The sequence below is a fragment of the Orbicella faveolata genome, unplaced genomic scaffold, assembly GCF_042242905.1.
Source record: "Orbicella faveolata isolate gen_17 unplaced genomic scaffold, um_ofav_v1 contig_36, whole genome shotgun sequence".
Classification (NCBI taxonomy): Eukaryota; Metazoa; Cnidaria; class Anthozoa; order Scleractinia; family Merulinidae; genus Orbicella; species Orbicella faveolata.
In genome coordinates, this window is record NW_028301565.1 from 9,877,976 (window position 1) to 9,896,450 (window position 18,475).

Below are 18,475 nucleotides of genomic sequence, written 5' to 3' on the forward strand. Positions count from 1 at the left end.
CACTCTACTAAATAATGGTTGCTCATTGGAATATTTTTGTGAAATTTGGGTTTTATAATATTGCTCCTATCAAAGGAATTGAATTGAATGGGCTGTTTTTTCCTAATAGTAGTCCTTTTCCTTATCAAGATCTTTTTTTGTTGTTGTTCCATAACCCATTGTTTTATCCCAAGTAGCGATAAAAGGAGGTGGTTGTCCTATTTGTGGAGCTGAACCACCTTTTGATTATGGTAATGAGGGTGCTCCAATTTGTGGAGCCCCACTACCTTTTTTTAAAAGTTTGCTAACTAAATCAACAGCTTTTGGGACACCAATTGAAGCAAGTAAGCTAGCCAAAAATCCACCTGATTGAACTCTTGTTGGTCTTATTGTAAGACTTCCACCTGTTTGTAGAGCATTCAAAATATCTTGTTTCTGTTTTGCAGTTAAAAGATGTTTATAAGCTATCAACTGATTGATTTTGTTTTGTGGAATCAAAAGACCACGTGTTTGACCTCTTCCCGTTATCTTTTTTACAAGTTGAGAAGCTCCTTCTGAAGCCAAACCTGATAATGCAGATAATCCAAGTGTTTTTGCTATTGTGGGTGCAAAAGTACCACCAAGACTAAGGATGCTTGTCAACAGACTACCTCCAACTTGATTTCTTATATTGGTCTTAGCCAGTTTGATGTCAATTCCTTTATTCAGCTGTTTATTCCTTTGCAATCTTTTGGCAACATTTTGTGGAACGTATAAAATGTCATTACCTGACAGAGCATCTTTTGAAAGCCTGAAAACAACTGTTTCTCGTTTATGAAAAGCACTAGCAAGATTCTTTTTCCGATTTGGCGTTAATTTCACCCTTATTTCATAAAGTTTTGTCATATGTTATATATGTTATATAAAATTGAAATGACAACTTTTTATACAATAACTAACTCATTACCCACTTTGTTAATCACAACCGTCTCTTCGTAAAAGACAATTGCGTGAACGTTAAATGCAGCTGCTGGAGCAGCTTTTATTTTGTATCTAAATATCAATTGTTTGGGATTTCTTGTAACTTTTTCTGTTTGATTTGTTAAATCAAAATATATCATACCATAAAGACTATTAAAATTTGCAAGATTCAGTTGTGTACCAGTAATATAATCATTTCTTCTTACGGCATAAGACATCAAATCGTTAAAAATTCTCACCTTACCTTCTGTATCATACTCAGTTTCTGGATAAAATATTCCGTTACCGTGTTCAAGTCTACATGTTGTCAGAAAACTATTAGCATCAGCGGCATTCAATTTATATGTATCAAATAAGTAAGGATTTTCTGCTACGACATTTGTTTTATTTCTTTGGAGATATACAAATATGTGTTTAACATTATCCACACTTGCTGATATTTGATAAACACCACTTGCTTTTGAGGGAGCAGACATTTGATACATCGCTCTCAGATAGGACCATTTAGTTTCTTTCAAAAATGAGCTAACAAAATTATCATATAGACTATCCTTCGGAATTAATTTTGGCACCCATAAGAGAAATCTATTAAGGACGACTCTTCCATCATCGGCAGCATCTGCTTGTTGAATGAGCTCATCATCATTCTCAAGTGTTCAATTAAATTGTAGCTGCATTGGTATAAGCATCTTATCTTCTAACACTTCGAAGAATGAACATCTACTGACAGGAATAATAACTTTGACAACTGCATTTCCCACTGTTAACGTTCGTCTTGCTTCAAATCCTGCATTCTGATTAGCATTAGCAATCTGATGGGTAGTATCCAAATACCAAAGACTGTTTTTTCCAACTGATCTGCTGAAATCATGAGAATATTCCAACAGATTCTTGACAAAAGTAACCTTGTGGAGATTATCTGTATCAGACGATTTTACCAGCACATTTGATCATCAGATGATTTATGAAAGAATGTGAACCATTAATGACCCTAATTCTATCACCTCCACCATAAGCTGTTCCATCAGCGAGCTTTTGTACTTGAAACTGAATTTCAAAATAGGCATTATACCAATCGCAAAACGCTGATCTGTCATTGATTGTAAATTTGTAACCATTTTTATTTTGGTGTTGACCACTAACCCGTGCTCTGATTGCGTCATCTAACTGGTATCTTACCAACTCATCTCGTTGTAACATTTCACTTGATCTAAAAGCCATTATAATGATAGTTTAGATAAAAATTAGTGTTTTATTTTTATAATATTTGTCCAAGTATTGGAATTGAGTTGAATGGACTGTTTTTTTCCCAATAGTAGTCCCTTTCCTTTTCTTTTTCTTACACCTTCTCCTGATATTAAACGATTCAATATCACATCAGCACTTTCTCCTTCGTTGGAAGTGCTGCTTTTTTAGCAGGTGTTTTTTTGTCTCATATTTCCCAATCTCTTCATTATCAGATCACCTGATTTTTCTGCTGCTTTTTTTTTTACCCAAACGCTCACCAGCGTGTTCTACTCCAGATTTTATTGCTTTTTTTTGCGATTGGTTTGGGAACATTTTGGAATACAGATGATGCTATACTTCTTATCGGTTTGAATATATTGTCAACAATCAAACCGTTTCCTTTGTGCTTATACACAAATTTACCCCTTTTAGGATGGTAAAACCTTTTGAATTCATATGGTTTCATATAAATGGATTACATAATTCTTTTCAACAGTAAGCTAAAAGCTGTATCTGCGCCATTAAGATTTATCTGTCTTCTTTTACCATCGGTTATATATATTCTTATTCCCGAAATGGTGTTCTTATTCTCAAGATTAAATGTAACTCTTCGTGGTGCTATAGTGAAACTATATGACGGTTTCAAGATGGATGTGTAAAAAACTGTATATTATATTTGTATCTACTCCATCAACAAGGCCGCTATTAACCAAATCATCGTGAATGTTTAGTATTTCTGTATCTTGACTTAAATTAGGCATTCGTGACCCATAATTTTCAGCATCTTTGATAATCACTTTGTCAAAGCCAATAAGCTCGTGAAAATTTGATCCAGTCAAGTCAAGTTGGTAACCTGTTTTCAATTTTATTAATACTCTGAAAGTGAAGTATTGAAATTTTAAAATTATTGGATGTTTATCAAGATCATCATCATATCATCATCATCATCTTTTTTCAGACTGGTTTTATCTTTCAAACGTGTTGAGATTAGCATAATTATAAACTCCAGCTGGAAATGTAAGTTCTTTCCAAGTTGAATCATTATCTGAGCTGCATTTTATTTTCTGATTATTATAACCAGGATTGACGTTGAACCAGGTAAATGACATGTTTATTATTCTGTTTAATGCAATCATGTACTCATGATTACTATCCAAAATAATTGGTCTATCAAAATTGGTCACAAAATTGGCTGGTGTATTGTTTGCACTACTTTTATTCAAATAACTTGATAATACAATTTCTCGTTCCATATACAGTTATATTATGTGAAGTTTATATGAAATAATTCATATATTATATTGCAAAATAGCTTTTGTGCAATTTATTGTATTGTGATTTATTGATTGCTGATATGCGTAACAATGTGTCTAGAAAAGCAACTCCCGTGTTTCTCATCTTTATTGATGTATTACCAGCCATAATCTCTCCTATTATGATTTCTAATTTTTTGAGAAACTGTTTTGGATCGTTGAAAACCATAACGTTATTCTTTTGTGGCGTCATTTCAGGTTGATTCAATCGCATTTCTACATCATCATAATTTGTTGCACCAATATCATCTAGCGTCTTGTTAGCCATGTCTTTATCAGCTCTCTCACAATCAGGTACTTCATCATCGTCATATTGTGGAGGCATTTCTTGTGGTTCTTGAGGCAAATATTGAGGATCAACATAAATCTCTTTTTTACCCTCCAAAACATCCTTCAACGATTCTTCGTAAGGTGGTGGTTTTGGTACTATTTGTTTCTCTTGCCCAGGAGGTACATAATCCCCAAAGTCTATTAATCCCTCGACATCCATATCTTCATACGGATCAACTTCAGGCGCATAATCAATACCACCATTTGCTGCTTCCTTCTTCTTTGTCCTTCTTCTCATTGGTGGTATATTCAAATTACTAGCCACAACATCATCCAATTTAGTTGTAATCGGTTTGAACATCTTTTTGAAAGATTCATGACTTGTCTGTTTATCAATATCACTTTGCGTTATTGTATTATGAACATAATTGATTTTATTACCCAATTCAGATTTCTTTTTTGCAAGTTCTTTCCACTTTAGTAAACTCATTATAATATTGAATTAGATAAAACATCATGTACAACATCATGCGCTACACCGTGTAGTACTAAAATCATGTACTAGTATAATATGAAAATACCAAATTATGATATCAAAGAGGATGTTGGTAATCATAAACAATTATACCAATTTATGCCTGACCGTTGTTTCAGAATGTTAATATGCGGGCCTAGTGGATCAGGAAAAACAATAGTTTGCTTCATATGATAATGAATTTACTGTATTTCGATAAATGTTATCTACATGCGAAAAATCTCGAACAATCAAAATATGAATACCTGATGAAGACTTTCAAACCAATTAGTAAAGAAGCTGGTTATGATATATTGGAAGTTATTAATGATGAAATACAACCAGTTTCAGAAATGAATGGTGGTCATCGAAAACTAGTCATATTTGATGACTTTGTTTGTGAAAAGAACCAAGCACCATTAATCAATTATTTTATAAGAGGAAGACGTAAAAATTGTAGTGCGATATATCTAAGTCAGAGCTATTATAAAACTCCAATGGATATTAGACTAAACTGCTCTCACTTTTGTATTTATGAATTCCCAAGTGCTAACGAAAAATCACTTTTATGTCGTGAAAACAATGTTGATAAAAAACTGTATGAAAAAGCTACTAATGATCCATACAGCTTCCTGTATATTGACAAACCACGAAAATTTACCGCTAAAAATTTCAATTAGCGATTGTAATTTCTAATCTAAAACAATTGGGGTATAATGTCTTATTCAAACGGAATATTAGGCTGGTCAGGTGAAGTTGCCTCATCTGAAACAGTAATAGTGAAGGGTGAGAATGGAGAGCCTGAAATAGGTTTTAAACTAACTTCTGATGGCAATTATGACTTGCAAAATAAGAAAGTATTCAATCTGGACATTCCTGATGATCATAAAGTTGATGATGATATTACAACACAAGAATCAGAGATCTCAAGAGTGCTGTTAACAAAGAATATTTGAACGACAAATTTCTGAAAAAAGGATAAAATTGGTAATTATTTTAATTTCAAACAACAGGTTATCAAAAATACAGAACCATATTATGATGGGTTATACGATGATAATACCTTAGTCAGCAAGGCCTATGTTGATGCAGAAAACAGTAAGATATTGCTAATGCTGATAAAACCAGCAAGGCTTATGTTGATACAAAAAACGGTAAGCAAAACATTGCTATTGCTGATAAAACCAACAAGGCTTATGTTGACAACGCTGATACGGCTCTTCTAAAAAATATTATTGGAACAAAAGAAGCTCTATGAAAAGTATCCGTAAAATTGGATCAAGGTTTGGACAAAAAATTAAGCATTCATGGTGGAAATTCCATGACTGTTGATTTGGATATGGGTAACAACAAAATAATAAACATTGCACCTGGCAGTAGCACCAACAATTATCAACAGTTAACAACCGAAGCAAATGAAAATGAAGCGCTTTTACTTGACGGTTCAAATAAAATGGCTGCTGATTTAGACATGAGTAACAACAAAATCATCAACTTATCCACTGACTCCCACAACGTGCTGTCAGCCACCAATATCAGGTACGTAAACGAGGTCAACGGGACTATGATTACAACGCTGACTGATTAAAATAGTTTTACCAAAAAATAAATGAGCCACATATCAGCGGCTCAACTGGTAAAAAAAAAAATGTTTTCCAATACCTTATGAATGGTGTAAATCAATCAACAAGTGAAAATAACATTATTGTTGATGGGATCGCAGACTTTTCTGATTCACCTCATGATATCAGTAAAAAGCTTACAATTTCAGAATGGGAAAAGGAGCACAAAACTGGTATGCATCTCGACTGGGTTTCAACATGTATCTACTTCCTGAGGGTGAATTCACTTTGGTGATTGAAGTCTTCCCACCAGCTATGGATCAGGTGACAGTGTCAGTTGTTTCTACTTCCTTGAATATCGGTCAACAAGCAACCAGGCTGTTTTCAAAATACAGTAGATCCATCATTCACCTACATAAGTACGACGTTACTCCGCCTGAATACACCTATGTTGACCTGAAATGCCAAGGTATTGCAAACAGTCCGTCTCAGGGGCGTGACCATTTGGTTATTTATAGAATCGAGGGAAAACAGAACGATGTGAGCTCAGATGTCTTTGATGAGCTGAATTATTTAGAAAATGGACAATTGACATTCAAAACTGCTGTTGATTTTATGAAATCCACCAACTTCAATGAACACATGAACATGAATAATTATCAGATAAAAAATATTCAAGATGGTGTTGAAAATAATGACGCTGTAAATATGAAACAGTTGAATGAAAGTGAAGATAGTCTCGTAAAATTTTTTAGAAGAGAAATACAAACCAAAATCGGACTTCTGAATGATAAAATTACTGAAGTGATAACAAAAGTAGACGCTCTTGAAAGACAAATTGCAAGAGTATTGAATTCACAAACATATTATTATAAACAAATATTTGAGTTTTATGCTAGCACACTAGATGCTGATGAATTTGGACGAAGTGGGAATAATATTACTTCGTTTAACGATTCGGTATTGAATGGAGCTTGACATATGGTTTTAAAAATTTGAATGGCGATATCGGTTCTGGTATTGATTTCAATGGAAATTGGACATTTTTTGCTGTTGTAAAATTATTAAAGTTGAATCCGAGGTCAATAGTAGGAGATTTCCACGTCACATTCGGTGTTCATCCTACTTCCCACCAAGAAAACGACAAATTTATTACATCATCATTACACGAAAGAAATGGATCAGTATACGTAAATGCAACTTATGGTAAAGGGCCACTTACGTCTAGTTCACCTGATTCTTTCCAATTACAAACTGTTTCTTACAGCGATTTGAATCTAAAACAAACTATGATTTGAATTGTGAAAAACGGTAATAGTCTCAAAATGAATATAGGAGGTCATGATCATGAAGATATGACCTTAACATTACCTGGCACAATTAGAGGGAATAGAGCTGGATTATGTGTATCTAATAATGCTTATTTATCAAGAGCAGGATTAACAACCAATGTTTACGATTTACCAGGTAGTACAGAATGGAAGAATATGTTCATTAATGAAAAAAATTAGGTACTTACTTCACGGGTTAAATAATATCTAAACCATATATATGAAAGCATCCAAAACTATTTTCATATTCAATCATATCGATAACAATTTAACCGAAGCTGAGATATCAGAGTTGAAAGCTTTGTACAAATACTATCATAAAAAATACTGGCTATTCAAGATGACATACAAGTATTTCAAAAAAATAGGTCCGCAATGCGAACTTGTGTGGGATTTCGGTCAAATAAAAGTTGATACTTTATGGATAAATCAGAGAAATTGTAGCTTTACTGTAAATATTTATACTTTTTGTCGTGTTGTAGTGATGAACAATGAGTAAAGATACCGTAAATTCCTGATTATAAGACCCCGGGCTGCAGATGAAAAAACGGTTACGGGAGAAACATGTTTAGACTTTAGTTTCCAGGAAATTCGCTCCTTTAACGATTAGTAACACGGAACTCTTTACCGTGGTAAATGACCCTTTTACCAGTGAGTATGACCAATATTTCCGGAGGTAAATTTCCCGTAGTTAATACCCATGGATACATCAAAAAGATCACATGCAGCGCCCTTGACATTTAATGTGGTCATTTGCTTTGGTGTTTTGATGTCTAAGGTATTATGAGCAAATTACGTTTCTCTGTTTGTCATTAATATATAACCGAAAAGGAAAAATGTTTTTCCTCCATGTGCCATATTTGTTACCTTGGCAAAATCCCGTGTAACCGTTTACTAAATCCCAGCAAAAAACAAACAAACAAACAAAAAACAAAAGTCAAGGTGGGGGGGGGGGGGTATTGAAAGAGTCATTGAAGTAAACACATTTTGCAGGTTAGGCTTGTTTTTCGCAGCAGGGGCGAAAACAAATGACATCATCGAAAAGCAAGTGCACACGAGACGGTTTAGTTTTTGGTTGTGATGCTGGACCGTGCAATGAACAATAACGTGGCCTGTTTCGTCGGGATGCCAGTTGACCCGCTACATAACTGGGACAATTAATGTTCCCGAACACAACTTTTCAATCGCGTTGGCTTGGGGATGTTTACTGTGGGAACGGCTTTATTTAATTAGCTACATTTGTCCTGGGATTTGTTGATTAGTTCCAATGGAGACAAATAGATTAGTTAGCCTTAGCTCTTACGCAGATGCTCCCCCTCCCCCCGTTTCATGAAAAATTCAGTCTGTATCCAGTCGAAATTGTTCGGAAAAGTACTCTAAAGCCATAAGAGTAATGTACCAAGGAACACGTAGGGGCCAAACCACCCCCCAAATGTTTCGTCAGTTCTTGGGTATTTCACATTATTTCGCATTACTTAAAAAGTATTGACTCTTTCTACACCAAACTTGGCAGATGAGCAGAAGATTTATTGCCAATTATATTTACGTGAAAAATGTCAGTAAATGTCAAAGTTGTGACGTCACAGTGATGACGTCATGTTTTTTGCCACTTTTGAAGTTTTTAATATGCATATTTTTTACAATGTGTTCGAAAGAGCACATCAAAGGGAGTTGAAACCTGAAAAAATTTTGTCCATATCACAAAAATTAAATGAAATATGGCATTTTTAAACATGAAAAATAACTCTGCAAAATATGGGGTCCCCCCCTTGAGAAAAATCCCCAAATTGGAGCCGTAATTTTGTTCCAGCAAATGCAGCTATGTTGCACATGTGATGTGCCAGATGACTAAAGCAAAAATAAAGAAGAAAATCGGAATAAAAAATTATCCCTCTAGTGTTATTGCGTTAAAATTATTTTTGTTACGTCATAACCTGTGACGTCACCCGTTTTTCTACTGTTAATACCATCCTAACAAATCCGAAAATCAAATTTCTAAAACCATACGATTTTTGACAACATCAAGCTTTCTATTTTTCTAGATTGTTAGCCTTCCCAGAATAAAACTGAAAAAAATAAACCAGAGAGACTGACTTAAGAAGGACAGCATGGTTAAGCAAATTCCGGGGGGGGAAACAAAAAATATTTAACTTATCATATCTTAAAAAATAATCACCATAGCAAAAAACGGTTTCCGGCATTTTACTCCTTAAGTCAAGGCCTTTTCAATGACATAATCTTTTTATTAGATTTTACAAAAAATTATAGCACGTTTTGGTGACGTCATCAATTATGACGTCATAATCTGACATATTGTCGTAACTTCCAAATTAAAATAAACTGGAGAACAAAGAAAGCTCATCTGTCAAACTTGGTTCAGAAATATATAAACCAAGCAAATATAGCCTTCATGAAACATTAGGGGGGTGGTTTGGCCCCTACGTGGAACGGCAATAGAAATGTTGGCCACTTTTATTCCTCAGCGGAAATATTAGAATCGGTCGCTGGTTGCACGGAGTTTGCTCACGATAAATCAGGTCTGATTGCAAATGTCAGCTAATATGCATGCTTCCAGCTGAGAAAACTGTATGTAAATTATACTTTTAGAAATTAGCTTTTGTGCTTAAACATGACCTGTAAATGTGAAAATGTTTAGCGTGAAGTTTGAAGGCAAATGAAAATAGTTAGTCGTTTTAAACTTGTGAGTCTACGGAAACTGCACCGTCACGCAACGTATCAAGAACTCATGGTTTATGAGTCGAGAGGACCTCAACTTGCTAACCATAAATGGCCGTCGATAAAACCCGGAACATAGAACATTCCGGAACATCTCGGAACATCGAATAATTATCATAATTACGCGAAAACTATGTAAAATAAAATTTTAAAAAATTAAATCAAACAAAAATAAGCTGGTATCAGCTCGGAAAATAGAAACAAAACAAAAACATAAAAAAAAAAGGAAAAAAAGAAAGAAAAATGAAAGTGACTGCAATGAGTGAAGGCTAGCAACTAAGAAGACTAATCCATTCCTTCCAGCCGTTCACCGTCAGTTTAATCACGTGACTGTCTTTTATTCCCAGATTTCGTTCTTCACAGAAAACTAAGGTGGTGGCGTTCGAACTCATTAATCGACGGCCCTAAAATTATGGGTACACGAGTGTGATTCCTTTATTCAATTCATTACGTCAATACAAAGATATGCGTATACACGATTTCTTATGAAGAAACAGTTTCTCCATGAGATAGAAATAGAAACTCTTCGGCATCGAGTTTCTTGTCTAAACTAGTTCGGACTGCTCGACCTCTGATGACAGTGCAAACAAATACAAACATAAAATTTAAAAACATTTGGCGACGCGCCCGCTGTCTTGCGGGGTCGCTGGTCAAAACTGTATTGTCTCTAGAAATATTTGTTACAAGTGTTGGCGATCTGAAATTGAATTCTTAGTGTCGCCAACAGTTCAGATGCATCTCCTGGAAAATGTTTGTCCAGTACAAGTAAATACTTAAGAGCTTCTGCCTGAGAGACCGGGGCAGACTTGGAAATGAAGGTCGGCCGATTTTGCTTAAAATTGGTACACAAAGTCGCTATGTGGACTCATGTAATATGCCAAAGTTTCAGGTTCAACGACCATTTTTTAGCCGAGTTCTGGATATCACCCCCTCGGGGGTCCCCAGAGGCTGATTTTCAGTGTAATTTTGGCCACTTTTCAATCTCTCTTTTAGCAACGTACAATTAATTTCAGACAAAACCAAAACCACATTTGTAATGCCCTATTCTTAGGCGTCTATGGGTGAAAAACATTAGCTCACAGGAATTTTTCGTTAGCCTGTGGCTGTTATCACACCTTGGTCCTATTTGAAACATATGGGAAGCAACCGGAAATGGTCTGTTTTTCAGACCACATATTTTCCATGCCCATGTTTTATATCGTGAACTCTTAGTATTCCTGCAAAGTTCAGCCCTTAGTTTAGTAAAATCAAGAAAAAAATACTAAGGTTGAGGCTTTTTTACTACGAAACACTTTAAGAGAAATTACCTACTACGCACTTCCTGTCAAAGTCTCAATGCCTTATTAAGAGAGATTTTGAGACACCAGCCGCACAATTAACAAACAATCAATGATCCCAAAATAAATTATTTAAAGGAAATATATATTTCCAGACCATAAACTAGAAATTAATTAAGTTTTTTTCTTCTTCTCCCTGCCACAAGATCACAAATACCTTGTGTTACCGAGCTGATAAAAAGTGCCGTTTTTTGTCCACTGACTTGTATATTTTGTTCGTTTCGGCTAACTCTTAAGCCTTCATCAGTTGAAAAACGCTCGATGTTACGCGCTATTTGAAAACTTTTTTTAAAACGAAACGTTGCTTGTGCTGTATGCGTGTGATTCGAGAGAATTTTAAGTGCCTGCTAGACACTTGTAGACTTTTGGGATGACCATGTGGTCATTCCTAGCGTTCGGGTCTTTTACAGACATCCAAACTTCTGGGAAAAGCCGCTGATGGTAATGTGCCTCATGTCCGACGACTTCAACGTTTTCAAAATCCATGTGATGATGACAGCCGAAACGTCTGGCCAAAATATACATGTCAGTGACAAAAAACGGCACTTTTTATCAACTATGTCATTTCCTGACTACATTTACTCAATTTTTAAACACCTTGTGTGACTAGTGGTACTGAAATTTTCGACTTAATTGCGATACACCCAGAGGTGCTTTCCTTCAAGCTTCGGTCTTTGTTCCTCTTTGGTATCGATTCTAAATACGAATACCATCGTAACGATAGAGACTGTAAGTAAGTAAGCCTCGTAATACAATAGAAGGCCAAATTACTTCCTATTTTCGCCTGGAGATTACATTGTTTGAGCATGACATGCCAAGCGTCTCCGTTGTGATTTAATATTGGGCATGTGAAACTACTTAATTCATCTCCAAGCCCTTTCGACTTTTCAAGTGAAACAACAATATGGCGTCGAAAATGTTAGCGATTGAATTGTGGGTGGGTAGACAATTTAAGTTAGAGGTATTTTGTTCAAATGTCTATGCAGATGATGATGGAACAACGATCCTTGAACCAGTGGAACGAATTGAATACATTAAAGCGTGCAAAAACAAATATTTGAAAGTGCAAAATAAATTATGTCTGATGAACATGAATGCAGTCACTCTACCCCAGGATACTTATGGGATGCAATGGGTATTACAATGCCGAACTCCTGAAATATGCCATCTGAAACGTGTGCGGTAATCTTCTTCGGTTTCTTCAATTTCTTTTTCCTCCTTGACGGAAAAGGTGTTGATATGGCCCACTTTGGTCACGCAAACAGGTGAATTTTCGGCAGTGACGTGGGCAAATCACAAGCTTCTTTAATTCATACTTTAACTTCCATTCATGGAAATTGTCAACTCTGTAGGAGGCGGCTAGTTTATTACCACCAGTGCCCACTTTAATTTGACTGGCAGGTGGGTAACATCTCGATCTAACGTCGCTAATGGGAGAGTCACAGCAGGCTCTGATGGCTTGTTACCTCATGCCCCGCATATGTCATTTTCTTTCCAAAAGGGGCACCGTATACTCACGTTTCTAGTTTTCCGGGAGACTAAATTTTAATAGCCAGACTTTCGCTCCTCTTCCTTTGAAGCACACTCAAATGAAACAAATTTACCTACAGACTGAATAGATTTAATAAGTTTAATTAATTGATCGCAGATAGTTTCTTTTCTTGTAAATAAACAATCCAGCCGGCAAGATGTCCACGTGCTGGCCATTTATCCAGTTTGCGGTTGCATTTCATCAATTTACGACAGACTGAAGTAAACATGTAAAGAAGTAACGCATTCGGATTCTATAGAAAACTGGCAACTGTCTAGCGCATAGCACAGTCGCGGCCTAATGGTTAGCGGGCTAAACTCCAGATCAAGCGCTCCTGGTTACTAGGACGTTGCCATGTCGTCTTGTCGGGGAAAGGCAATTTTCGTTTACAATGCCTCTCTCCACCCAAATATGCAGTGTATAAATGGGAGCCGGTGATTATCATCCTGTCTAGGGAGGAAGAGCAATAACCAATTTAAGCTTCAGCATGTACGAGGCACTGGACCTTGTGACGACTTACCATACCACCTACAGCAAGCATACTGGTCGTCATGGGGATTATCGCTTTTTATATTATGGAAATCGGAGTTAAGGGCCAGCAATTCTACAGCTAGGGGTGCCATAACAGTAGTCTTCGAAGGAAAATCCACTCCTCCCCTGTCCTATCTTTGGATATACGCGGTACACCGCTTTAGTCTGATTGCCACCATGGATCTGTGCTGACTGAGGAAGCAACAAAAGGAAAATCCCGATAGAGAAAGGGAAAGTGTGCCAATGAGTAATTTTCTGGTAATTTGGTCAGACATTCAGCGACTTGGCGGGGAATACGGACCGTCTTGGACGTCCTCAATTATAATACCTAGGCCGTTTGCACTGGGGGACTGGGTGTGAATAAATATTCTGTAACATATCCATTCGTTCTTCAGGTTCTCATGACCTCTCATGCAAGTTCTATACCTAATCATTCCCTGCAGTATCAAGGAGACGAATCTAGACGAGAAAAAAACTGAATTCCAAGTCAATCATAGCTAGCAAACTACAGATAAGTTGGCGTATCGTGACGTCGACACATACGACATGAATCAACCTGAATTTTCAGTACTCGCAACAACGCATTCACGACCAATTTATCGCTGGGGCTAAGGTTTTTAACGTCGCTCCACTTTTAAGGGATTATAAGAAAGGGGCATGCCTCTAAAACTGAAGCCAGGTAAGCGTTTATAGTAACTGAATTTATCCAGACACTTTGCATATAGACTAGAACTAGTGAGACAGCATTTTGTGTTAGACAATTAGCTATAATTATATTCATAATTTCCTTAAGGTTCAAAGCCGTTATAAAGTAGTGTTACGAGAGACGTTGTGATTGCATTTAGAGTCACTGATAGTTGCTTTCCTTCAGAAAAGAATTCCCAGACAGGTGGGTTGTGATACGAAATGGGCACCACAAAGCTTGGCGGCTTATTTCCTGATTAAAGTAGTGCTTCGTTACTTGGTGCACAGACTTGTTTCGTTGAACGGGTTGAATGTTAAAGATAAACTAAATATTGCAGTTTGGACCAAAAAAGATGGAATGGTGCATTGTAATTAAACGGCAAGAGATAGATTGTTAGGTATATATATATATTTTTTCACAGTGACTCCATTACCTGCAATTTTCAAGACTTCTTCCACAAAATTTATAACCGTTGCCGGACCAAAATCTGATCGGTCCTAAAACAATAACATGAAAATTTCTGATTAACGGTAAGTCTTTTTGGTTGCAATTAACTTCAGAGTCTCTAATTCATGACTTAAAAGAAAAAAGGTATTAATCGAAATTAATGGCTGATTTTTACAGACACGCTTTGTTGAAACTGTAACTGGAAGTGGCCTGATTAGTCATTTTCTTGTAAGTTTTTTCTTCTTAAAAATGCTTCAACCTTAGTATTTTTTTCTTGATATTACTAAACTTAGGGCTGAACTTTGCAGGAATACTAAGAGTTCACGATATAAAACATGGGCATGGAAAATATGTGGTCTGAAAAACAGACCATTTCCGGTTGTTTTCCATATGTTTCAAATAGGACCAAGATGTGATAACAGCCACAGGCTAACGAAAAATTCCTGTAAGCTAATGTTTTTCACCCATAGACGCCTAAGAATAGGGCATTACAAATGTGGTTTTGGTTTTGTCTGAAATTAATTGTACGTTGCTAAAAGAGAGATTGAAAAGTGGCCAAAATTACACTGAAAATCAGCCTCTGGGGACCCCTGAGGGGCTGATATCCAGAACTCGGCTAAAAAATGGTCGTTGAACCTGAAACTTTGGCATATTACATAAGTCCACATAACAACTTTGTGTACCAATTTTAAGCAAAATCAGCCGACCTTCATTTTCAAGTCTGCCCCAGTCTCTCAGGCAGAAGCTCTTAAATAATTAAAAATACTTTTACTGCAGGCTATAATCTACTCATCGCTAGTTCGACTTCACGTGCAAATCGTTATCTGACATTCGATGAAACTTACTTTTCTATCGAGCCATTCGAACACCACCAAAGTAAACCAGACATGCGAAAACCGCGCGTGAACGCGCTGCTCTATAAATCTTTGATTACCACTAGTTTATTAATAACAACTTGCTTGTTACTCGGGCTTCCGGAAAGGCCGAGTCTGCACTTAGTGGGTCATAGTGCCAGGCGTTCCTAACGGAGCGGCGCGAAAACTGGGGATGATAAATAGCATCATGAAGATGGAATAAGGACAAAACTATGAATACTGACTTAACAAGCAACTGTATGATGCTTAGACAAACACCTCAGATGTTGAAGAAATGAGGGATCAAAAAAGGAGACGCAATGAATTACCTGGCATTCGTCGTCAGAATCGTCCATGTTTGTGTTGAAAAACAGAGTGCTGAAAAGCGACGTGACGCAATTGGCGGGAAAGAGGAGAGGAGCCTGCACTCATTGTAGTCAGTTGAATGCATACCCAACGCTCCCTATCCCTCTGCTACCGACTCCCCTATCCCCAAATATATCTTTTCATATTTCAAGCTGATACCAATTTATTTTTGTTTATGTTAGTTTTAAAAATTTAATTTTACATATTTTTCCCATAATTATGATAATTATTCGATGTTCCAGAATGTTCCGGAATGTTCCGGAATGTTCCATGTTTCTGGTTTTATCGACGGCCACTATAAATATACAGGAAAATACTGGGCTTTGTCATTATTATATCCGTCCGTAAAACTTCGGTTGTTGATATAAATATGCTGATTTTAGCAATAGACTGGAGTTGAAAGTAATGAAATCAGTCAAGTGTAAATTTTATTCCGACGGTTGCAGACTGCGCGTCGCGACAGCGTCGCGACATGCACAATGTTTGCTAGAATTCATTTTCCGCAGAAATTGTCGGGATTTTCAGCTGATCAAAGGAATTTCAAAGTGACATAATTTAAATATGTAATCGCAGAAAGTTCTGTCCGAGAACTGGAACTTTGTATGATTGTTGTATGATTGATTGATTGTTCCTTATTCATCCAATAATTTCGCGCATATACAGAAAGCAAATGTTTACCCACCTGATAATAAATGGCGCGTCAAAAATAAATACGGCAGCGAGTGTCTGAAAAACACTAAGACCTGAGGCCTAAGACTCCCTCTGAATCTCAAAATTCGCCAAAAAACAACACCCGGTAAGAGTAATCACACATCTAATGGTTGCCGCTCAAAAACACTCAACCTTTTGCAAGTGGACCCAGTCTGCCTGCCAAGTAGAAACCACGTGACAAACGCTTTGCTCTCGTGGACAAACAAATAAATAATATCCCTGGCGTTGACAAAGTGTGGGAAATTCCACACAAAAATGGACCTGACATGTAAAATCGGATCTGTTGGATTGATAGCAACAGGGACAATAGCGGGAGCTGCAACATTGAACCCCATTGCAGGGGCGTAGCCAGGGGAGGGTTCCAGGGGTTCTGGAACCCCACTTTTGGGTTATGAAAATGAATATTATTCAAGAGGAAAAAGTATCGGAACCCCCCTTTCGAAATTCCGCGAGACGAGATTTTCGTTTTTGAAGAAGAGCAAAAGGAAATCAATTTAAAAAAGCATCACATGCTACATCGCAGGTTACAATATTATAAAGGTGCATAAATTGGCTATCACTTGTCATACGTTTTGTTAACAATGATGGGTATATTCACGAGGAATTTTTAAGATTCAGCAATTTGCAGAGGGTAACCGGGGAGGCGATCGCTAGCGCGATACTGGATACCCTACCACGGTGGAACTTGGGCACAGTGGACAAGGGTATGATGGAGCGTCAAATATGTCATCCTCTAGGCACGGTACACAAGCACTGATACGGGAAAAAAGTCCAAAGGCTGTGTACACACACTGCAGGGCTCATTGTCTAAACCTCACAATCGTTCACTCCTGTGATCAACCCCGTATCAGAAACATGATTGGAACATTCAATGAAGTTTGCAATTTTTTCAGGTATTCACCGAAGCGTAACAAGTTTTTGCTTGCCGTAAATGAGAAAGAAACCCCCGAGGCCAGCAAAACAACGTTGCTCAGCTTGTGTCGAACACGGTGGGTTGAAAAGCATGAGGCACATGAAGTTTTCTTTGCGCTTTTGCCATCTATACTAAGAGCACTAGAAGCTATGTCAAATAAGCGGCTGTTTGCAAATCAATTCGGGGAAACTGCCTGGAACTGGGACACTGACAGCAAAAGCAAGCCGAGGCAAACAGCCTGTTACATGTAGTATGATCCAATTTTGAATTTATCATCACCCAGATTACGACGATAAAATGCCTTTCGATACTGAAGCCACTCGGCATCAAGCTGCAAAAGCGAGACATCGATGTCTATGAAGCGTACAACCACATCAAGATTTCAAGGGTGAGCTACAGGATATCAGAGGAGATATCGAGAAAGATTGCTCGGATTGGTACAGCATGGCTACCACCACAGCGAGGAAAGCAAACATCGAGACATCTATGCCACGCGTTGTTGGTCGGCAACACCACCGAAGCAATGTCAAAGCAGGAACACCGAAGGATTACTACAAAAGAGCGCTCACAATTCCTCTGTTGGATCATCTTATTTCTGAGATAGACACATACTTTGACCCCAACAATGATGCTGTGATGTCTTCCCTCGTGTGCCTACTTCCAGCCTTGCTAGTTTCTCGAGAAGGAAACCCTGTACAAGCCGCTTTGCAGTACTATGCAGATGACCTACCATCACCCCAGGTTTTTGATGTGGAACTTTTCCGTTGGCGACACAAGTGGCTAAACGCGGATCAAGACCTACCCAGCAGTGCAGTTCAGGCATTAGAAGAATGCAGCCATGAATTCTTTCCAAACGTAATAAGTTGTTGCGCATGTTATGTACGTTGCCAATTACCTCTGCAGAATGTGAGCGATCGTTCAGCACATTGCCACGATTGAAAACTTATGTGAGGGCGACCATGACCAGTGAGCGAGAGTCTGGCCTTGCGCTAATGAACATCTATTATGGTAGGCAAATTGACATTGGTGCAACAATCGACATTTTTGCACCGAAGCATCCACGGCTCCTATATTATCCATTTTTAATTCTATCACGGTCCACCTCTTCAGGAAGTGAAATTTACAATCCTCTCTTAGAAATACTAGCTACGTTTGGCGCTGAAATTATTGGAAATTTGCGCTCGGAATCAAGGAAACGCAATTTCTGA

The 18,475-nt window shown here is 37.3% G+C and overlaps 2 pseudogenes; one reads left to right on the forward strand and one right to left on the reverse strand.

Annotated features, from left to right (window-relative positions):
• Nucleotides 1-902: 902 nt before the first annotated feature.
• On the reverse strand, nucleotides 903-4,110 carry LOC149102236 (uncharacterized; annotated as a pseudogene).
• A 12,499-nt stretch (nucleotides 4,111-16,609) lies between these two features.
• Nucleotides 16,610-18,475, forward strand: LOC149102237 (52 kDa repressor of the inhibitor of the protein kinase-like; annotated as a pseudogene).